The sequence below is a fragment of the Scyliorhinus torazame genome, chromosome 21, assembly GCF_047496885.1.
Source record: "Scyliorhinus torazame isolate Kashiwa2021f chromosome 21, sScyTor2.1, whole genome shotgun sequence".
NCBI classification, from domain to species: domain Eukaryota; kingdom Metazoa; phylum Chordata; class Chondrichthyes; order Carcharhiniformes; family Scyliorhinidae; genus Scyliorhinus; species Scyliorhinus torazame.
In genome coordinates, this window is record NC_092727.1 from 93,586,493 (window position 1) to 93,609,878 (window position 23,386).

At 46.1% G+C, this 23,386-nt stretch overlaps 2 protein-coding genes across 5 annotated transcripts in view; one reads left to right on the top strand and one right to left on the bottom strand.

Annotated features, from left to right (window-relative positions):
- Positions 1–23,386, top strand: part of LOC140398415 (uncharacterized) — a 175,391-nt gene that overhangs the window by 48,545 nt on the left and 103,460 nt on the right. Inside the window, exon 3 of one of the 3 annotated variants that reach the window (XR_011937478.1) lies at positions 5,613–9,185. The exons of the other annotated variants lie outside the window; for them this stretch is intronic. The gene's annotated coding sequence lies outside the window, so the exon portion shown is untranslated. Of the gene's footprint in view, positions 1–5,612; positions 9,186–23,386 lie in introns of those variants that run through there. 3 annotated transcript variants of the gene reach the window in all.
- Positions 1–23,386, bottom strand: part of LOC140398416 (phosphoethanolamine/phosphocholine phosphatase-like) — an 84,237-nt gene that overhangs the window by 15,280 nt on the left and 45,571 nt on the right. The gene's annotated exons all lie outside the window — the stretch shown is intronic.

Here is a 23,386-nt window from a genome sequence, read left to right on the forward strand (position 1 = left end):
CTACCGAAGGACGTGAGCTCGATGCGCTTCTTTTTAGGCTTGCTGGGTACTGCCGAAACCACATCGACGGTTTTGCCACTAAAGTCACTCCCCTTGCCGACCTTTTAAAACAGAATCCCCTGTGGGAATGGACCGAGCACCACACACAGGTTATCTCGGAACTAAAACAGGCCCCAGCACTGCAAGTACTCAACCCTTTTGCATTACAAGTAGCAGCCAAGGACTGCACACTTGCAGCCATACTTCTGCAGGAAAGCCATGGGGAGACCCAGGCCGGTGGCCTATGCCTCCTGGTTCCTAACCCCAGTCGAACAGGGTTTCTCGGTGTGCGAGAAACACTTTTTAACAGTTTTCTAGGCAGCGCAACGTTTTAGTTCTATTTTTGGCCTAAACCCATTGATCATTCTCATGGAGCACACCGCCATACAGTTATTGATAAACAGCCGGATCAAGACAGGACAGTTAGTCAAAACGATATGGCGTACTGGACCTCGTGCTCCAGGACCGCAACATCACGGTAAAGCGTACCAGAGCTCCCACCTTCCTAACGGACGACATGAGCTACAGAGTAGTGCCAGGTCATTGCAATAAATGACCCCAAGGGGGCATTTGTGCCAAAACAAAAGGGGGGAGGACGCAGGTGATGCGACCATCAATTCACATGAGACAGAGAGTTGAAGTGAACAGTGGTTTTAATCAGCTAGAACTGTGCCTGCCTGCGACTGCTCTGTACTGAGTGCCTCCTACAGGCTGCAAATCTATATACCTCCTCCGAGGCAGCACGGTAGCATTGTGGATGGCACAATTGCTTCACAGCTCCAGGGTCCCAGGTTCGATTCCGGCACATCCTCCCCGTGTGTGCGTGGGTTTCCTCCGGGTGCTCCGGTTTCCTCCCACAGTCCAAAGATGTGCAGGTTAGGTGGATTGGCCATGATAAATTGCCCTTAGTGTTGGGTGGGGTTACTGGGTTATGGGGATAGGGTGGAGGTGTTGACCTTGGGTACGGTGCTCTTTCCAAGAGCCGGTGCAGACTCGATGGGCCGAATGGCCTCCTTCTGCACTGTAAATTCTATGATTCTTTCAGAGGGGGCGGAGCAATAGGCAGAGCCCACAAGGGCATCAACATAATACAATAAAATGTAATGTAATACAATGGTGAATGGTAGCAGTAATACATTCACCACAGCAGGGAAACAGATATTCAGGCCCTAAAAGAATTTGTAGATGGATCCTCGATGGTGGAGGACGGGAACAGAAAGTAGGGTGCAGACTTATGTGGAAGACCAGCAAGGTAAGCTCCTGAGGAGATAGCCTTAAAACCTCCTACCACAAATGAGTGCCCAGGCTGCAGAGCTAGCAGCCGTAGCTTACATGGTCAGCACCCTGACCAGTTCCCCACACCGCCAAACGTAAGCTCGGACTGCATGTATTTCTGCAATAGTTTAATGGACTTCCTACCACTGCGGAAAGGTAGAGGATTCGTCTCAGCAGAAGGGAAACCTTTACCATCTGCACCCCGACTAAAATTTATTTCTCAGACTGCTCAAGGCCGTGAGTATGTAATCATCAAAGTTAAGGCCCACCATAGAACTTCCCCAATAAAGGCTTACAAATTGGCAGGGTGCCTGGGAGGGAAAACCATGGCAACTCCCATCACCGAACGAATCGATGCCGTGACCGTCAGCCAGGCTAAGGTTGAAGATCTTAAACAAACTCAGAGCAGTGACCAGGACCTGAAACAAATTTAGGAAGGAGCATACACTGGCAGGACACACTCACGACACAGGACAGGCTAGTCCTTAAAGATAGTCTGTACATGTTCCCAAACGGGGACCGCAACCAAATCAGTCACCAAAGTCATAATGTCCAGGGCCAAAAAGAGGTAGGAGCTATGGGCGAACGCACCAGGGGATTGCGCTGGTGGCCAAACACAGACAAAGACTTGTGGCATTTCGGCAATAACTGTGTAGTCTGAGCCCAAAACAATTCTGACAAATAGGCTCACAAGAGAGAACTGAGACACACCCGACCCGTGGAAGGCTCCTGGACTAATTTACAAATTGACTATATCGGTGCCTACCGCGCCCGGCACGGGAGGTTATAAATACATCCTGGTCGTCATTGACACTTTCAGTAAGTGGGTCGACGCCTTTCCCACTTGGACCAATACAATCAAAGTCACAGCAGATATCCTCGTGGAGCCAATCTTCACCAGGTGGGGTCTCCTCGCAACATAGATTCAGACCAAGGCACTCACTTCACAGCCCAGGTGATGTGTTGCTCTCTTTTGTGGCTCTAAATATGTTCGTTAATCAGGTCACCTTTCTTAATCCTAATTATGAGTATGCTTTCAGAGTCGCCAGGTATCTCTCAATACCGCCACAAGGTTCAACCGATTACCGATCAAAGGGCCAATACACCACTTAGTTAGTTAAAAGTCAATGCTACTTTATTTACACACGATATGATTTACTCTTGCACAATAACACTACAGGCTAAACTATATCTATCACTAACACCTATACTTAACTTTGGGTGCCCACTTAGGTCAGAGGAACAATGGCCGTTGTTCGGATCTGAGGCTGTTGGGTTCGAAGAGGTAACAGGAGTACAGCTAAGGTCGTCCGTCTGGTAGCGAGCGTTGAACTTGAACTTACTTGCTTCTGGTGGTGCAGGTGGAAGGGTCTCTCTGCTTGAGAGCCAAATCCAAGAGACTGAACCTTTGGCGGGGGTTCCTTCTTATATTTGGAGGGGCTTCGCAAGCTTTTAGGCGGGCCTTAAACTTGGTCCCAATTAATTGGGCAGCTTCTCAATCACTGCCATCGACCTGAGCCAATAAAGGGGCGGGTGCCTTGATGGCTGGGCGTGTCCTAAGTGGCCGTTGGCCTTGCTTTGTTTGTGTCTTCTTGCTGGGGTAGTGACGCCGGAATGTCTGAGACAGTATCGGCTACCTGAACACTCGTTCTTTGTTTCCCGTAGATGGGCCATCAATATGTAAATGGACCCGGAGTTTCGGTTCCGTCTGCAGACTGCCTTCCAAATATACATTCATGCCTGCTTGTTGCTTTGCATTATCCATTTTTCCCTGTATGCTCTGCGAGTGTCCATTTTCTATACTGAAAGTGGCCATCCCAGATGGCTACAGATGCAGCGGGTAATGAGGTAATTTGGAATCCGACAAAAATTCCATATTACGTATCCCCTCAATCCAGTGGGATAATGGAAAGGATGAACTACACCCTGAAAGAAATGATCCGTAGGACCGTCCAGCAAAACAATCTTCCACAGAACAACATCCTGCACTTTGTCTTCAGTATGGAACCGAGCTACCAGTTCCACCGGGCTCACCCCGCCATGTGCTCATGACAGGGTGATCCATGAGAGGGACGGAACCCCTGCTAGGGCTGGATGTATTCAAACCCGAGCTCATGGCTCTTATCCATGAAACCGCTTGAAAACACTGCTGGAACAACTGGCAGCAACTGATAAAAAGGGGAAAAGAAGGAAACAAAGTAAGGCGTACTTTGATGTCAAGGTGAACCCCATCAAGTATGAGTTGGGGCAGAAGGTAATGCTCCAAGTCTTCCAGCCCGGCACAGGACCAGATACCCAGGACCCTACCCAGTGGTAGATAAGGCAAGACCATCTGTTTGTCGAGTGCTGATGGATTTCTGGAAAGCCGGATGGTACCATGTGAACCAAAGTAAGGCTTTCAGTTCCCAAAACAGCTATCACCAATACCATCTCACTCTAGAAGGAATTGAGGCAAACGTACCTGAAGATCAGGGATCAAACTAGACTCAGGAAAGGGTGGGTAGGGCAGGTCTTTCATTCAGGATTGGATTTGAAGATGAGGGGGGTGACGGTCTTGATAAGTAAGTGGGTAGTGTTTGCAGTGGGGAACATAGTGGCAGACTCCGGGGGGAGGTTCATTATGGTGAGTGGGAAATTGGAAGGGATGCTGATGGTGTTGGTGAATGTTTATGTCCCGAACTGGGATAATGTAGAGTTTATGAGGCGGGTGCTGGGAAAGATCTTGGACCTGGACTTACACCAGTTGATAATTGGGTGTGTGGGATTTTAACACAGTTCTTGAGCCGAAATTGGATCGGTCGTGCCCGAGGTCGAGGAGAATGTCGGTGGTGGCGAGGGAATTGAAAGGGTTTATGGAGCGTATAGGAGGAGTGGACCCGTGGAGATTTGGTCGGCCGAGGACGAAGGAATTTTCATTCTTCTCCCATGTACATAGGGTGTACTCCCGGATCGACTATTTTGTGATGGACAGGACGTTGTTGGAGGGGGTGGTCGGTTCAGAGTACTAGGCGATTGTGGTTCCGGACCACGCGCCACATTGGGTGAACTTGCAGGTGAATCATGAGGCGGGGCTGTTGAGGGAGAGACAGAAACTTCAGATGGATTTTGGACTGATATCCATGGGTAAAGCAGTAGGGCAGGTGAAGAGGGCAATCGGGGTGGTCTATGAATACTGGGAAAAGGCGAGTAGGATGTTGGGACATCAATTGAGGAAGCAGGAGGCGGCGAGGGAGATTGAAAAGGTGAAGGATAGGAGGGGGAATAAGGTCTTGGACCTAGTGGGGGTGAATGGGGTGTTGGGGGACTTTTATAAGAGACTATATGAGTTGGAATCCCAGGCCGGGGTGGAGGGAATGAGGCATTATTTGGATGGGTTGGAGTTCACTCAGGTGGAGGAGGACCTGGTGAAGGAACTGGGAGCCTCAATTGGGCTGGTGAAGGTGTTGGAGGGTATGGGGGCGATGCAGGCAGGGAGGGCCCCAGGCCCGGACGGGTTCCCGGTGGCATTCTATAAAAGGTTTTCGGGGGACTTGGGGCCCCTGCTGGGAATAGCGTTCAATGAGGCGATGGAGCACGGGATGCTCCCCATTACGTTATTGCAGGCCTCGATCTCCTTAATTTTAAAGAGGGATAAGGATTTGGAGCAGTGTGGGTCTCATTGACCAATTTCATTATTAAATGTGGACGCTACGTTGCTGGCCAAGATCCTGGCCTCAAGGATTGAGGACTGTGTGTCGGGAGTAATAGGGGAGGACCAGACGGGATTTGTAAAGGGGAGGCACCTGTCGGATAACATCAGGTGGTTCTTTAATGTTATAATGATGCACCCGGAAGTGTGGAGGTGGTGGTCGCCATGGATGCAGAGAAGGGCTTCGACTGGATAAGGCTGGTGCCTATCATCGTCACACACACCTCAATGTTCTCCCGAGGTTGGCGGGCCTTCACTTCGCCGTATCTTCTAGACATTTTCACCATATTGTCTTCTTCATCATATCTCTTCATCTAGCTTCCGCTTGTGCAAACCTGCCTTGTGGCAAAAGCTGCGACTCATCAATACAGGGAAGCAACCCCCTTAAACACGGATGTGTAGACAACCATGCCTTGTGGTATTAGCCACAAAACTCATCGTGCCAGGAGGCGCAAATTTATAATGTGTGCCTGGCCATCTCAGATTCTGGAATGGTATTCAAAAGGGGGGGTCAGTATAAGCGTGAGCCAATATCTGGTGGGAACGATAAAGGGAAAAGGGGATCAGATTTTGAGACATAACAACACGTGCTATCCTGATCTCTTTGCAGGATGTACTACACACTTACTGTGTGCTACGGGGGATTCCTCGTCATGGAATGGACGCAAGGGTCCAAATCTACGCAAGGACTTTCAACCAGTGACCAAAGAATCGGACTGACATACCCCGGGTACATATGGTTTAGCCCAGTGTTCTTCAAACTTTTTTTCGGGGACCCATTTTTACCAACCGGCCAACCTTCGGGACCCCACCCAGCCGACCTTCGCGACCCACCATTTTCTCTTACCTTGTTTGCTGCTGACAAAAATGGAGGAAATGATTTTGGGTCCCTTTGGCCCTCGTACACGCTCCTCCAATGGAACCTGTTGGATGAAGGTGAAGCCTTTCGGTGTCGGAAAATATGGAGTCTCCATCTGTCCAAAGTTTTGAATTTTTTTCCTGTAGAATTTTATCAAATAACCCCCCCCCCCCGAACTTGTAAAAAATAAAATGAGTAAAATAAATGAAAAAAAATGAATAAACCCCCCCCCCCGAACTTATAAAAAAAAATGAATAAAATAAATGAAAAAAATAAAAATTAAATGAATAAAATAAATGAATAAAAACCACTACATAACTTGTAAAACAAAATGTTGCAACCGTTTAAAAAAAATAGCGGCTGCACTGCGCATGCGTGCCCGATTATCGGCGCACATGTGCAATGCAGGCAAAAAATTTTTTGAAACATGTTTGCGGCCGCTTGCAGCAGCCGTTATGTAAAGCCGGCTGCTGCGCGGGGATTTGCGCGATCGGGAGCGCCGCGGACAACGGCTCCGCGACCCTCCCGACACCCGCCCCGCGACCCACCCACGGGTCGCGCCCCCGGCTTTGAAGAACACTGGTTTAGCCCACCAGTTGCTTGCGAGTGTGAGGATGGTATTTTATGGGCGTCAACTTAACCATCCTAACACTGCAGCTCATCCGTTGGTAAAAGAAACTGATGCAGTGTCTGGATGCAGAAACCGCGGTCTATTGAAACATTGAAACATAGAAAATAGGTGCAGGAGTAGGCCATTCGGCTCTTCGGACCTGCACCACCATTTAATATGATAATTGCTGATTATGCAAATTCAGTATCCCACTTCCGCTTTCTCTCCGTACCCCTGGATCCTTTTAGCTGTAAGGGCCACGTCAAGCTCCCTCTTGAATATATCCAATGAACTGACTCCAGCAGCTTTCTGTGGTAGAGAATTCCACAAGGTCACAACTCTCTGAGAGAAGAGGTTCTTCCTCATCTCAGTCCTGAATGGTTTACCCCTTATTCTAAGACTGTGACCCCTAGTTCTGGATGTCCCCAACATCAGGAACATTTTTCCCGCATCTCGCCTGTCCAGTCCCATCAGTATTTTATGTGTTTCTATGAGATCCCCTCTCATTCTTCTAAATTCCAGTGAATACAAGCCCAGTCGATCCAGTCGTTCTTCATATGTCAGTCTTGCCATCCCAGGAATTAGTCTGGTGAACCTTCGCTGGACACCCTCAATAGCAAGAATGTCCTTCGTCAAACTAGGAGACCAAAACGGCACACAATACACAAGGTGTGGCCTCACCAAGGCCCTGTCTAACTGCAGCAAGACATCCCTACTCCTATACTCCAATTCTCTCGCTATGAAGGCCAGCATGCCATTAGTTTTCCTCACCGCCTGCTGCACCTGCATGCCAACCTTCAGCGACTGTTCCACCATGTCACCCAGGCCTCGTTGCACTTCCCCTTTCCCTAAAGTGCCACCATTCAGATAATAATCTGCCTTCCTGATTTTGCCACCAAAGTGGATAACCTCACATTTACCCACATTATATTGCATTTGCCCTGTATTTGCCCACTCAGTCAGCCTGTCCAAGTCACCAGCAGCCTCTTTGCATCCTCCTCACAGCACACACTGCCATCCAGTTTAGTGTCGTCTGCACATTTGGAGATATAGCATGCAATTCCTTCGTCCAAATCATTAATGTATATTGTGAAGAGCTGCGGTCCCAGCACTGAACCGTGCAGTTCCCCACTAGTCACTGTCTGCCACTCTGAAAAGGACCCGTTTATTCCCACTCTCTGCTTCCTGTCTGCCAACCAGTTCTCTATCCACATCAATTCATTACCCCCAATACCATGAGTTTTTAATTTTGCTCACTAATCTCTTGTATGGGACCTTGAAAGTCCAGATACACAACATCCAATGGTTCACCCTTGTCCATTCTACTGGTCACATCCTCAAAAAATTCCAGAAGATTGGTCAAGCATGATTTCCCTTTAGTGAATCCATGCTGACTTGGACCAATCCTGTCCCCACTTTCCAAATGCTCATTCATTTCATCCTTAATAACTGACTCGAGCATTTTCCCCACCAACAATATCAAGCTAACCGGTCTATTATTCCCCGTTTTCTCTCTCCCTCCTTTTTAAAAAAGTGGGGTTACATTAGCTACTCTCAAATCCATTAGAACTCTTTCAGAGTCTATAAAATGCTGGGAAATGATAATCAATGCATCCACTATTTCTAGGGCCACTTCGTTAATTACTCTGAGATGCAGAGCATCAGGCCCTGGGGAATTATTGAGTTTTAATCCTACCAATTTCCCCAATACAATTTCCTGACGAATAAGGATTTCCTTCAGTTCCTCCTTCAGAGCTAGACCCTTTGTCCTCTAATATTTCTGGAAGGTTATTTCTATCCTCCTTAGTGAAGACAGATCCAAAGTATTTGTTCAACTGGTCTGCCATCTCATTGTTGCTCATTATGAATTCACCTGATTCTAACTGTAAGGGACCTACATTTATCTTCACATTTGTCTTGTCAATCCGGTGCTGCGAAGGGTGTATTGAGGACTCTCCATCTGAAAGTTTCCTTTTGTTTGTTTGTTGTTTAGTATATTTATTACTTTTGTATTTATTTGTATTTTTGACCATTGTATTTTGTACATGAGCAGTTTAATTTTGTACTTTATTTATGATTTCTATAAAATGTATGTATGTTGGGTTAGAGAATAGGACTGTTTGCCCAAGATTCTGATACTTTGTTTGACTTGTGTGATCCGGTTCACTGATGCTCACTGGATCAAGAGGAAGGACAGAGGCCTGAATCTTAGGCCCGATATAAGACTGAACACTTTAAATTAAGAATTGGACAATTTAAATTAAACCACAGTCATCTCCAGGCCGGCTTGATGGGAAACTTGGCCAAGTCTGAATTGTCATGTGAGAGTACCCTTTAAGAAATGGGTGTTTAAGAAATGTACCTTTAAGAAATGGAGCTGCTCATGTTACTGGAGTGATGTCAGAGTGTGGGTGGAGCTGAGCTCCACTTCTGCTTTTTGAGTTTCAGTTTGAGAAGAGCTTGGGTGTGTCTGTGTTTTTCAGGGAGCTGCATCTGAAGTCTGCCATCCAAAGACTATCTTAATCATTTGGTGAATTCAGAATTATAAATGATTTCAGTATTGAATGTAAACCCTGATGTGCTTCTCTTTGGAGGTTTGTTAAGTTTTTGGATGTTAAAAGAACAGCATACAGATTACTTAGTGTTGTATTTTTTGGGGGGTATATTTGATTTACTGGTTGCTAAGATATTCACTGTTTGTTTTAAAAAGGTTAGCTTGAGTTCATAGAATAAACATTGTTTTGTTTAAAAAACCACTGGTCCATTTTCTGCTTTACCATACCTGCAGAGTGAGCCGTGTGCTCCCCATACCACAATCTATTAAAAGTTGTGGGTCAGGTGAACTCTATGATACACTTTGGGATTCTCGAAACCCTGACCAATAACAGAATACACTGAATGCAGAGAGACTGCCAGGACATGCCTGGGCCTGCTTTGTCAACAACACATCAGGAAATAATCAGTCCCATTCAAATGGATTGATTGCTGTGGATTGCCCAGGTAAAGCTAGACTTTCTGGCACCCAGTTACCATATAAGGTCATGAGTGAATAATACACCAAGAGATGGATCCCTGGGGGTGGGTTCCTGGTGTCCTGCAGAGTTGTAATCGGCAACTCCATTGGGTGTTGAGACCCCGCCCTGAGAACTCATTGGCTGAGAGCCAGACAACTTTCTGGAAAGGCACGAGGAGGGGTCCAAAGATCAACCACCCAGGACCCTCCCCAGTGAAGACTCGGCGCAGAGGTAACAGAGATGATTCGATGACTGACCAAAGTCGGAAGGAAGCAGCGTGCGAGACCCACTTTTGCGGACGAAGGCCCTGACAAAACTGAGACTCAGAGAATTGGACCCACAGCTCGATTGAGTTCATAAGCACGGGTAGTATTAGGAATCTTAGGATTATTATTATTTGGGATAATTTAAGGATGGGTGACTGTTTTATTGTGTTTAATAACACATTTGGTTGAATCTTAAACTTGCAGGGCAGCACGGTGGTGCAGTGGTTAGCACTATGGCCTCACAGCGCGAGGACCCGGATTCGATCCTGGCACCGGGTCACTGTCCGTGTGGAGTTTGTACATTCTCCCCATGTCTGCATGTGTCTCACCCCCTCAACCCAAAGATGTGCAGGGTAGGTGGATTGGCCACGCTAAATTGCCCCTTAATTAAAATAAAAAAAGAGAATCATAAACTTGTATTTCCCTTTGTTCCTCTCACAAGTAAAAGCACCTGGGTATAACATTTGAGTAATAAACTGGTCGAAAAGTCTGATGTTTTACACACAAGACCTCCTCTGCAGCGGAAAACCCTGCCAATGTTTCGGGTCCGTTTGACTCATCCTCAGAGCTGAATGTGTGTGCATGGAAGCTATCAATCACAGCCTAGTTGAAGCAATCTCACAGCGCTGTGAATGAAAGGCTTGCAGTTCAAAGATTGAAGGGGGTTTAAACCCATCTGACCGGTTTTAGAACAAAGAACAAAGAAAGGTACAGCACAGGAACAGGCCCTTCGGCCCTCCAAGCCTGTGCCGACCATGCTGCCCATCTAAACTAAAATCTTCTACACTTCCTGGGTCCGTATCCCTCTATTCATGTATTTGTCAAGATGCCCCTTAAATGTCACTATCATCCCTGCTGCCACCACCTCCTCCGGCAGCAAGTTCCAGGCACCCACTACCCTCTGTGTAAAAAAACTTACCTCGTACATCTCCTCTAATCCTTGCCCCTCGCACCTTAAACCTATGCCCCCTAGTAACTGACCCCTCTACCCTGGGAAAAAGCCTCTGCCTATCCACTCTGTCTATGCACCTCATAATTTTGTAGACGTCTATCAGGTAGCCCCTCAACCTCCGTCGTTCCAGTGAGAACAAACCGAGTTTATTCAACCGCTCCTCATAGCTAATGCCCTCCATACCAAGCAACATCCTGGTAAATCTCTTCAGCACCCTCGCTAAAGCCTCCACATCCTTCTGGTAGTGTGGCGACCAGAATTGAACACGATACTCCAAGTGTGGCCTAACTAAGGTTCTATACAGCTGCAACATGACTTGCCATTTCTCATACTCAATGCCCCGGCCAATGACGGCAAGCATGCCATATGCCTTCTTGACTACCTTCTCCACCTGTGTTGGCCCTTTCAGTGACCTGTGGACCTGTACACCTAGATCTCTCTGACTTTCAATACTCTTGAAGGTTCTACCATTCATTGTAGATTCCCTACGTGCATTAGACCTTCCAAAATGCATTACCTCACATTTGTCCGGATTAAACTCCATCTGCCATCTCTCCGCCCAAGTCTCCAAACGATCTAAATCCTGCTGTATCCTTTGACAGTCCTCATCGCTATCCGCAATTCCACCAACCTTTGTGTCGTCCGCAAACTTACTAATCAGACCAGTTACATTTTCCTCCAAATCATTTATATATACTACAAAGAGCAAAGGTCCCAGCACTGATCCCTGTGGAACACCACTGGTCACAGCCCTCCAATTAGAAAAGCACCCTTCCATTGCTACTGTCTGCCTTCTATGACCTAGCCAGTTCTGTATCCATCTTGCCAGCTCACCCCTGATCCCGTGTGACTTCACCTTTTGTACCAGCCTACCACGAGGGACCTTGTCAAAGGCCTTACTGAAGTCCATATAGACAACATCCACTGCCCTACCTGCATCAATCATCTTTGTGACCTCTAGTGAGACACGACCTCCCATTCACAAAACCATGCTGCCTCTCGCTCATATGTCCATTTACTTCCAAATGGGAGTAGATCCTGTCTCGAAGAATTCTCTCCAATAATTTCCCTACCACTGACATAAGGCTCACCAGTCTGTAGTTCCCTGGATTATCGTTGCTACCCTTCTTAAACAAAGGAACAACATTGGCTATTCTCCAGTCCTCCGGGACATCACCTGAAGACAGTGAGGATCCAAAGATTTATGTCAAGGCCTCAGCAGTTTCCTCTCTCGCCTCCTTCAGTATTCTGGGGTAGATCCCATCAGGCCCTGGGGACTTATCTACCGTAATATTTTTCAAGACGCCCAACACCTCTCCTTTTTGGATCTCAATGTGACCCAGGCTATCTGCACACCCTTCTCCCGACTCAACATCCACCAATTCCTTCTCTTTGGTGAATTTTTTCTCATTCCAGGAATTTACATGTGCTGCTGCTTCCAGCAGGTACATTGTACAGGTGAGTTTTAAAGCAGTGAATCTTTCCCCTGCCTCTGTGTGGACTGCTCATTAGCTTCCAGGCAGGGGTCTCTAGCAGCAGTCTCTCTTATGGGACGAGGGTGGGGGGGGGGGGGCTTCCATGAAGGGGTCTTTCTAATGGAAGGCATACAACCGGGGTCTCTAGTGGGGGTATTCCTAATTTTGCGGTCTCTGTTGGGGGCTCTCTATAATGGGGGGTCTCAAGTGGGGCTCTCTGTAATTGGGGGTCTCTGGAGGGCAGGGCGGTGGGGATGTCTGTTGGGAGGTGGGGTGGGCAAGATTTGTATTGTTGGGGGGGGGGGGGGGGGGGAGTTTGGACCTCCGATGGACTTTAGGGACTTCTTCCTTAAAGAGTTAGCCCCTCGGTCCACCGTGTCAGGGCCATATTTGTAAATACCTACACCAATTCTCACCCATGCTCAGAGGACCCAAGAATTACGTGGGCTTGAAGAATACGGTGCTCGGCCCATTAATAGGATGCACATGAGTCTACATGACCCATTTGCATCCTCCCACTGGCGCGGGACGCGGACCTCGATTCCGCTACCAGCAGGGGATTAGAGCATCGGAGAGGCACTGATCCCGCTTTTTACCCAACGCTAGATTATCCACTGCATCGGGAACTTCGCTCCCGGCGGCATATGGCGGAGAATCCAGCCACATTTTTGCAAACTCTCCTGGCTGCCACTAATCACTGGTCTTCTGCTCTGTTCCAACGCCTCTTTACAGTATAGAAACCAACACATTCCTCCATCTCTTCAGTTCTGAAGAAGAGTGATACGGTCTTGAAACTGCAAAAAATGCAGACTTTTTCCAATTCTCTATTCTTGTTAGCGATTCCAGCATCCACAGTATTTTGCTTTCATTCTTTGTGCTATTTAAGTTCACCATTTGTGGGTGTAGTAACATTTAAAGTACAGGATGTACCGATACTTTTACATTGGTTCTTGCCGAGTACAACACTGGGACCCTCTGAGTGTGTTAATAGCTTCCCCAGGTCCGTTCAAGCATCAGTGAAGAGAAGTTCAAGGGTAAATCAATTTCAGTCAGTCAGAGAGTCACTTTGAGGCAGTCAGCTTTGGGACACAGGCAGAAGTCGCAGTTAAGTTAAAGAAAGTGCTGCTGTTATCTCTGAAGAGCCGGGTTGGAGGCTCAGTAAAGCCCTGGCAGCCATCTTGAAACTCTGTGCAGTTTGGGCTCAGAAGGAGCCTTCGAAGCCATTAAGAGCTCGGTGCAGCCAAGAGTCGGGGCTCAAGAAATCCTACGTGTGGTGTTCAGAAGCAGGGAGAGAGGCTCCAGGCAACAGATTTGTTGGAGTGAGCAGTCTCCAGGCAGTCAAGACCCTGGAGAACTCCTAAGAAGCAAACCCTGGAAAAGGAACAGTTATCTCAGTTGGCTAGACGGCTGGTTTGTGATGCAGAACAAGTCCAACAGCACGGGTTCAATTCCCGTACTGGCTGAGGTTATTCATGAAGCCCCCCTTCTCAACCTTGTCCCTCACCTGAGGTGTGGTAACCCTCAGGTTAAATCATCACCAGTCAGCTCTCAAAGGGGAGAGCAGCATCTGGGGCTGTGGCAACATTTACATTTGTGGTTCTAGATTATACATTTGATTCAAGGAAGAAGTTTTATGGTTGCTTACTGTTTTTAATATAGCAGAAATGATTAATCACTGTGTGCTATTAGAAGCTCCTCTTAATCACCAGAATTAGTGCTGATAAAATTGTCTTAATTCTACACATCTTGTTTTTTTAAAAGATGGTACTGACAAACTTGGCTAAAGAAAATCAAAAACAATGATTCACAGTTAGGTCTATTTTAAATTAAATTTTATTTTCAAATGCCACATAAATTTGATACAAATATTTTATTTATAAATATATATATATATATGTATACTATGCATTCTACCAGAGACATTCGGCAGTTCATCTCAAGAATTTGGTTTAGAAATGCAGAATTCTTATCTTGCGGCTCCCAATAGTTATTATTTCAGGCTTTTTTTGAAGAAAATTGTGGGATTCTCCAATGACGGGATCAGAAAACGTGATTGGGCGGAGAATCATGGCGGACGCCGTTTCACGTCAAATCGCTATCCTCCGGTGCCTCGACAGTGGCGTCAATGTGTTCCACTCCATACGTACAGTAAACACCGTTGGCATATCATTAGCGGGCCCGACCCGGTATTCTTCGGGGCCTCAGCAGTGCTCTGCCTCCACTGGGGCGAATTTCCGACGGCGAGGTTCACTTGTGCTTTTAAAAATCTGTGACTGCTGAGGGAGAGAGAGAGGGTACAGAAAGTGTCCAACATCGTCGTAGTTTGCTGACAGTTGTGCCGCTGGCCGGTGGGCTTCTGCCAGGGCTGGGGGGAGTAGCGGGGAGTGGCCAGGAAGTGGGCTGTGGGGTCGGGATGGAGGGGCATGGAACACAATTGCCGCAGCCGGCAAGGCAGCCATGTCGATATGCTCGACACTGACTGCCCACTGTAAACCTAGGGCTAAAGGTCGTATGGGTACTCCAACCTACTGAGCTACAGATAGTAATTAAATGATATTGAATCTGTCTTACAATAGTCAATAATCTAATTCGTCACTAACTACACTATGATCAAACCTCGTGCTAACTCTATCTTCTCTAATTTTCTTATGCTTTCTCCTCATGCTACTCCCAGAATTCCCTCAGAGTCTGACTTAAATACAGAGAAGTAATAACGCCCTCTAGTGTTTGATTTACACAGAGATGTAATTATTAACCCTTCACTAACCTGACTATATATATATCATTACAAATATGAAATGGATCTCCTTGACCTTTCATTGTATTGTGGTGTCTCCTTATCACAAACGCAAAGATCTTTGCTTCTGAAATTCTCAGGGTGCGAGAAACCACCGCATATGATGTTTACTAGCCTAACACATCACCTTACTTGGGAAAGGACATTGGACTTGAAACTGGTCATACAGGTAAGGCAGTCATGTTTGTTACCTGCTTTTAAAGACAATAGAGGCTGTTCTGGTCAGAAACATCATGGCAGATACCATTATAAGCACCATCTGAAAGCCATTGAACCAGCTGCAAGACAATTAAACAGCCAATATATTATATAGCTATCCCCTGAATGTGGTAGAAGGACTGCACCCCTGCCCCACAATTCAACATAACCTGAGAGCTAATCTGACAATGTAGCTAAGAGACCTTGCAGCTTACTGAGAATCATGTTTTTGTAAGATCTCCACTCCAACTAAAGCAGCAATTCATCCAAGAAACTACAGGCCTGCTACAAAAGATTGAAATAATTCCAGAACGTAAGCATATTGTTTTTTGTTCTTCTGTGTCTAATTTGTGTGTGTGTATCTGTGATACTATGTGTAAGGCATCGCATCGCGTTAAACCTCTGGGGCAAGTGTGTGATAATAAACCTATATTTTAAAATCACAAAAGCATGCTGCTGGAAGTTATTTAAATTGGGACAAATCACCCTGAGAGTAAGAAAACACTAGCTCTTCAATCAAAGAAAACAATAAAACCAATAAACATTGGGCGCGATTCTCCACTCCCACGCCGGTTGGGAGAATCGCCTGGGCCGCCAAAATTTCCCGGGACGCCGGTCCGACGCCCTCCGGCGATTCTCCCAAGCGGCGGGAACGGCCCGGTCGAGTTTCGCGGGCCACAGGCCGGAGAATTGCCGGAGACACCGATTCCTTCCTTCCGCGGCCCCGCAAGATCCGTCCCCCATCTTCTTGCGGGGCGGACTTAGAGAGGACGGCAACCACGCATGCGCGGATGACGCCCGTTATGCGGTGCCGGCCGCGTCATATATGCGGCGGCGCTTTTACGCGGGCGACAAGGCCTGGCGCGTGTAGATGACACGGCCCCGATACTGGCCCATTGTCAGGGCCTGAATCGGTCGGGACCGGTGCCGTTCCGCGCCGTCGTGAACCTCGACGGCTTTCACGACGGCGCGGCCACTTCGGCGTGGGAGTGGAGAATCACGCCCATTGTCCTTGACAGTGGGAAGAAACTGAAGGATATACTATACTTATTAAAAACATTTAATTGTAACTTCTTCACTGCTCATTCTTTCTTTTTGACCTTTATTGATAATCTATATTTATTTATCCCGCTAACTCCCTTGTCCTACATATGGTTCACATTTTATTGGCTGACAAAAGTGCTTTGTTCAGTAGTGGAAGGCCAAGTTTTATCCAAGTTTTCCCCCATCACTCTGGGGAAGTAGCCAAGCTTCACTGAACATCAACCGCTATTGATATGGTGAGGAATGATGAGAGAGATTCTCAAACATCGCTATTTAATAGGATATCAAACACAATATTACAATTTAATCATAAATATCTAGCAATGGTAATTACCTGAGGAAGAATGTTCTTTTTCTCAAGGGAGTGCAGAGAATGTTTACCAGATTAATTCCTGTGATGACAGGACTGACGTATGAGGAGAGATCGAGTCGGTTAGGATTGTATTCACTGGAGCTCAGCAGAATGAGGGGAGGGAAGTCATAGAAACCTATAATATTCTAACAGGACTAGCTAGACAGCATAGATGCAAGAAGGACATTCCCGATGGTGAGGGTGTCCAGAATGAGGGGTCACAGTCTGAGGATACAGGGTAGACCGCTTTGGACAGAGATGAGGAGAAATTTCTTCACTCAGAGAGTGGTCAGCCTGTGGAAGTCGCAACTACATGATAGTTGAGGCCAAAACATTGCAGGTACTCAAGAAGCAGTTAGATATAGCACTGCTGGCTCATGATGTCGAGGACCTGGGTTCGTTCCAGGCCCCGGGTTACTGTCCGTGTGGAGTTTGCACTTTCTCCCCGTTTTTTGAAAAATGTTTTTATTAAGGCATGTATATATACATCAAACACAACCATAGCCAAAACACATTCTCCCCTTGTCTGCGTGGGCCTTACCACCACAACCCAAAGATGTGCAGGGTAGGTGGACTAGCCATGCTAAATGGTCCCTTAATTGGAAAAAATATAATTGGGTACTCTAAATTTATTTAAAATATATATATAGCACTTGGGGCAAAGGGGATCAAAGGGTATGGGGGCAAGATCAGGTTATTTGGTTGGATGATCAACATGATCATAATGAATGGTGGAGCAGGCTCGAAGGGTTGAATGGCCTCCTCCTGCACGGTGCCACAGTAGTTAGCACTGCTGCCTCACAGCACCAAGGACCCGAGTTTGATTCCGACCTTGGGTGACTGTCTGTGCAGAGTCTGCACGTTCTCCCTGTGTCTGCTTGGGTTTCCGCTGGGTCCTCCAGTTTCCTCCCACAGTCCAAAGATGTGCAGGTTAGGTGGATTGGCCATGATAAATTGCCACCCCTAAGTTAAGGTGGGGTTACAGCGATAGGGTGGCGATCGGGTCCGTTTAAAGTGGTCTTTCAAAATGGTTGGTACAGACTCGATGGGCTGAATGGCCTCCTTCTGCACTGTAGGAATTCTATGATTTTCTATGTTTTTTTGTCATCTGTGCTCATGCATCGTTAAGTTCTCAGTTGTGGCCATGTCTTTAGAGATGTCAACATGTACCTCACCACTCCCTGGCATAGCTCATTGCAGTATTGAGAATGCTTCTTCTAATTAGAAACTTCGACTTTACATATTTCTCCAGATAGATGTTGATGATTAACCCCACCGCAGCTCAATCACACAGAAGAAATCCTTAGTAACAATATCTAACTGTTGCTTAAATGATTCCAAGTTGTTAGTCTCTGCTTTAGTGACCAAGAATTTTAAATTTCATCTCTCTACTGTATTGTATTTGAAAATGGAATTTTTAACCAATATTTTTCACCTATTTCTTCTGTAAGAGCCAATCATCATTGGCTTTCCACACAATATGATAAATATGCATTTATCGAACATTCCTTTTACTAACTATGAGCAATGCCATAGGAAGTCAACTAATTCTAAAGTGTGGAAAGATGGGACCCTCTTACTTTATAGGATAAAACAACTTGCTATTTTGTGGTTGTATTTTTGCCCAGCTTGTGGATTTGTATTTTACCAGGAAGGCAAAACATATCTTTACATAACATCTTAATATGCCTCAAAGGACTCAGTGTCTCATGCGAATTGGAATTTTTTGAAGTGCAGTCAATTATTGTCATGCAATTAAATTTGCTAGCTAACTTGCGCTAGTGAGCATAGGAAGATTGAGAAATTTAACACGTGGCAGGAAAATTGGTATAGGACAGAGGGCATCAGATTTCTGCGGCAGTGGGACCGGTTCTGGGGCAGGTGGGACCTGTACAAGATAGGCGGGTTACACATTAACAGGACCAGGACCAATGTCCCCATAGAGGGATTTGCTGGTGTGTTAGGGAGGGTTTAAACTAGCTTGTCGGGGAATGGGAACCTGAGGAGTTGCTCAAATTAAAAGGAAATAAAGCTGGTAACAGGAAGTAGAAAAGTAGCAAAGACCTAAACACTGATGACACGCCTTTACCTACGAAATCCGGAGATTCAAACTCAAAAGCACAACTTTGTTCGAATTTGAGGGCCTTGTTTTGTGGAGTGCTTTAGTGATTGATCCAGTAAAGTTCTGTACCTGTTGATTAATTAGGTATTGTAACATCTAATTGTAACTGGGTGCCAACTGTAACAACCTCTTGATCCATTCATAAGGGCAGGGGACACTTCTGGTCCCTTTGGATTCCTTCTCTTCCATTTCTTCCACTTCCTGTCACCCAGCCATGCCGCATTTCATTAACTTCTTTTGGGTACATTACCATCCCTGATCGCGCCCCAACCGAACAGTATTCGCAAGATGGTGTTCTCTCGACCTTCCTGTTCTGCTGCTGCTTAAATCCCCACTGTTCATAGCCAGAGCTACCCGTTGTATCAGTCTCTGAAGGACCCATCAACCTCCTTAGGAGGAACAACAGAGCCATTGTCAGCATCCCATTTGACTCCAAATTGAGCTTATAAACACATATATCTGATCCACCATGGTGGCCACCCACTTCTCTCTGTAATATCGAACACCTCTTCCGCTGCCTCAATCCATCTGCCGCTGAAACCCTCATCCATTCCTTTGTAGCGTAAAAATGTGACTATTACTACACTCCATGACTGGCGTCTGACTTTTCACCCTCAGTTCCTCCAAGACTCTGCTTTTGGTGTCCTTATCTGCACCAGGTCCCATTCACCCATCACTACTATTCTGGTTCGTACACAAATTTGTCCTGCAAGAAGATAGAGAATGACAAGAAGGTTAACAGCTGAGGAGATGCAGGAAACGTGAAGTGGGGCTATCAGTCTGTTGAAGTGGAGGGTGGAGGTTTGCAGGATGTGTTAGAGGAGCTGTGTAGCCATAATGCAGAATGGCAAGTTAAAGCTGCCCTTTAATAGAATGCAGTGTGAGCACTTTGTTGTCCAAGTGTCGCTTTAAGAGAATATACTGGTGCCTGGGGTGGGCAATGAAGAGAGCATGTCCAGTGTGTTATCTTGACAGCCATGGTGGGATTGTTGAAGGTCTTCCAGAACTGGTCTGCAGCCCTGGTTGAATAAGAGTTGCCATTCAGCATCACTGTCATCTCCCTGGAGGCAGCATACGTTACATTCCCGGTAGACTTGGTGGCACCTACACCATGGAATTGATGTCTCTTGCCTTTAGCCTGCTAAAAGATGTCTTAGAGTTTGATGGGCCCTGCACTTTAGGAGAGATAGTATATGGTTTCCGTTGCAAATTATGACAAGACATGCAGCAATATTATTTGAATGAAGTAAAAGAGGCAAACACTGTTCCTCTTTTACCAGTTTGTGCCCCAGGCTGCAGAAGAGTTTGAGCTGAACTGCCTTGTTAAAAGGCTCAACATGAGCTTCCAAGCAATCCAGATGCTGACACCTATTTTGCCACGATTGTCTATTAAAGAGCAGACACAGGAAAGCCCCGTGTTACCCATTCTGTAGGTCACCGATAGGTGCAATCTTTTTTAAAATAGGCACGTTCAGTGCACTGTGTTTTAAGGAGTACTGATTCTACACTTTCAGTCCCTGGTTTTACTTCAGTTGTCTAGTTTATCCTTAATTGTTGATCCTGTGCTCCAGCATTTGTCATCCCTTAATTAATCTTTTCATGCCGATAGGCTGCATAATTTAAATGTCTTTAAGGAATTCAGACACAGATTTTCTTTTGACAGTAAAGGTCACAAATGAAAGAGTCTGCAGTCAAGCAATTGGTGCCTAAGTCATACTAACTTGCAGCTTATTATTCAAATCCTGAGCCCACTTCACAAAATGTGTATGGTATCAGATGGAGAGCTGTGTGCTAATTTGGGCGATCTCATAAAACTTTTTAGTTATTGTTGTGTATTCATAGTGTTTTTAGTGTTTCCTCACGAGAGACCTTGTAGCTGAACAGGGGCCCTTTAAGAGAATAATTGTGTGACGTCATCTTGGCTGTTTGTGCGGGCAAACGGGCAGTCTAACATCACAGTTAACGTTGTAACATTATCATAAATGTACTGAACATAGCCAATCTAATCTAATGGTGGTCAAGTCACCCAAGCATTTCAAGCATTTTAGGACAGTCCTTGCTGTTGACGGGTTAATGTTGACGGGTTAATGTTATGTCCAAATCAACCACTAGAGTGAGCTAGATGTAGAACTATATAAGGCATCGATGCTATGCCTTGTGGGTGAGCGGTTGAGGAGAAAGCTAAAAGACAGACTGTAGGAAAGATAGTGTGAGTGAGAGCAGATCATAGTTAATATATTAGTGTAGATATTAGTAATAGATGAGTGTAGATTGCATGTTTATTATCAACTGTGTATTATATAGGAGTAAGTGTTGAATCCAATTAAGTAGTGTAAAAAAAATCTATAGCTTTGTTTAATACAAGAGCTATTTGTGGTCTTTGTGAACACTACGCCAACTACCTTAGAATTAGTACCACAAAGAACACCACAAACATCTTCTCAATAAAACTCTAGGTTTTTTGGTTGTACCTTCAAGGGCTCAGAACTCAATCTTGAATCCACATAAGAGCTGGTGATGAAGTAGGCGAACAGCGTTCATAGGCATCCAAAAAAAAAGTCAAACAGTGTCTGTACACAGTCGAACAAATAATAAATTATTGAAATTGTCGCTATAAGACAGCTGGCGACGGAGGAGCCAAACGACAGTCGCAGCCACCGGAGGAACTGAAAAATCCGAAGGAAACAACCTTGGCGAGAAGCCCACCACATGTTCCGCCCAAAGGGCACTCTGTAGCCGTGAGTAGCAAGTACCCTGCAACAACAAATTTAGAGCTGGGGGTGTTGCAAAACCGAAAGGGAACAGGCTGAGCTTGGTTTGTGCCTTATTTTGGGGAGAAAGGTTTGTGACACCATAGAGAAAAATGGCGTGGATCTTTGGTGCCGTGGGACCCTTTGATGAGAATACAGAATGATGGAGCTTATATACAGAACGATTTGACTATTTTGTTCAAGCTAACAAGGTAGCAGCAGATATAAAAAGCCCAACTTTCCTGATCATCTTGGGGAGGTGGGGGGGGGGGGGCATTTAACCTCTGGTAGAGCTGGAAAAGCCAGGCACAAAAACTATGAAGAAATAGTGGAAGTTTGCAGGGCCACTATTCACCAAAACGTAAAGTCACCGCACAATGCTTTAGGTTTCGTAAGCGCAACTGAGAAGTTGAATTGATTGCAGTTTGCAGTTACCGAGAAAAAAACTCTGAACACGACGAATTCAGGGATGTGTTAAATGACAGCATCAGCGACAGATTAGTCTGTGGTTTTAGAAATTAAACTATTCAAAAGCGGTTGTTCACCGAAAGCACCCTGACCTTAAATAAAACTCTGGAAGTCATTGCATGTATGGAATTAGCAGCCAAAGAAGCTCAGCAGTTGAGTTCACGCACAAGAATTCACAAGACATCGGCTAAATATTGAACGCAAACGCAGACGCGCACTTGCCATAGGCGTGCAAAAACTGGCCACTCAGCAGCAGGGTGTTGGTGCAAAAACATCATGTGCAGGAATTGTGGCAGAAAGGGCCACATTGCACGCGCTTGTTGGAAAAGAAACAAGCTTCAGGGGAAAACTGCTGAAGGGAAGAGCCAAATAAAACAAAGGGCAAGCTAAATCAAGGTAAAAGTGTCCACGGGGTACAAAAGGGACGTGAGGGGGAACTCGTTTCACAGTCTGAAGACAAACTGTCATTAACTGTACTAGCTATTGCTGGTTCAACAAACTGATATTGGGTCACTCCGTTATTGGACGGTCAGCTGGTAAAGATGGAGGTAGACACTGTGGCAGCTATCTCGCTGATGCCAGAGACTGTTTAGCAAGGAAAGTCCCAACACACTGTTCTGTAACCCTCAAAGATAGTACTAAAACATACACTGGAGAAGTGATTCCATCGAGGGGCTGTATTGATGTAACAGTGCAATTAAATGGACAAGCGGCAGATTTAAGGGAATTATCCGGCACTAATGGGAAGAGGTTGGCTGGAAAAATCAGATTAAATTCAGCCGTGGTAAATCTCACAGCAGATTTCGAATCAGACCTACCCAAAATCTTGAAGAAACATGCCATTGTCTTCAACAGTGATCTGGGAAGCATGAGGATTGTCGAGAAAAAGCAGCAGGATCAGGTCATATGGCGTAAGAACAAGGCAAAACATCGTGGCCGGACTTATCCGGCCGCTGGGATTCTCTGCTCCCGTTGGAATCCCGCCAGTGGATTTCCCGGTGGCACGGGGTGGCTCCAATGGGGAATCCCATTGACAAGCGACAGGAGTAGAGAATCCCGCCACCAGCGAACGACACACCGCCGAGAAATAGACAGCTGGGGGAACCAAAGAATCCAGCCCCGTGTTTTTCACCAGGGTCAAGATGTTCTGGCAAGGAATTATACCACAAGTGAAAAGTGGATTCCTGACACCATCTTAGCACAGACAGGACTGATCTACACAAACCCGAAATAAGGTCATTATGGAGGAGACGTGCGGATCAACATTTGGCGCTAAGAACCAATCCGCAGAGGCAGAACCGGCAGAGTTCAAATCCAGCGGAGCCAAGAGTCGACCTGGATTTGCCGGAGAACCCAAAATTTGGAATCAAACACTGAGTCAACCTCAGATCACTATGTTAATCTGGTTACGAAAACCACCGATGATGCTCACACCAAGCCGAAGACACCAGAGGTTGCAGCAAGTACTAAAAAGCAA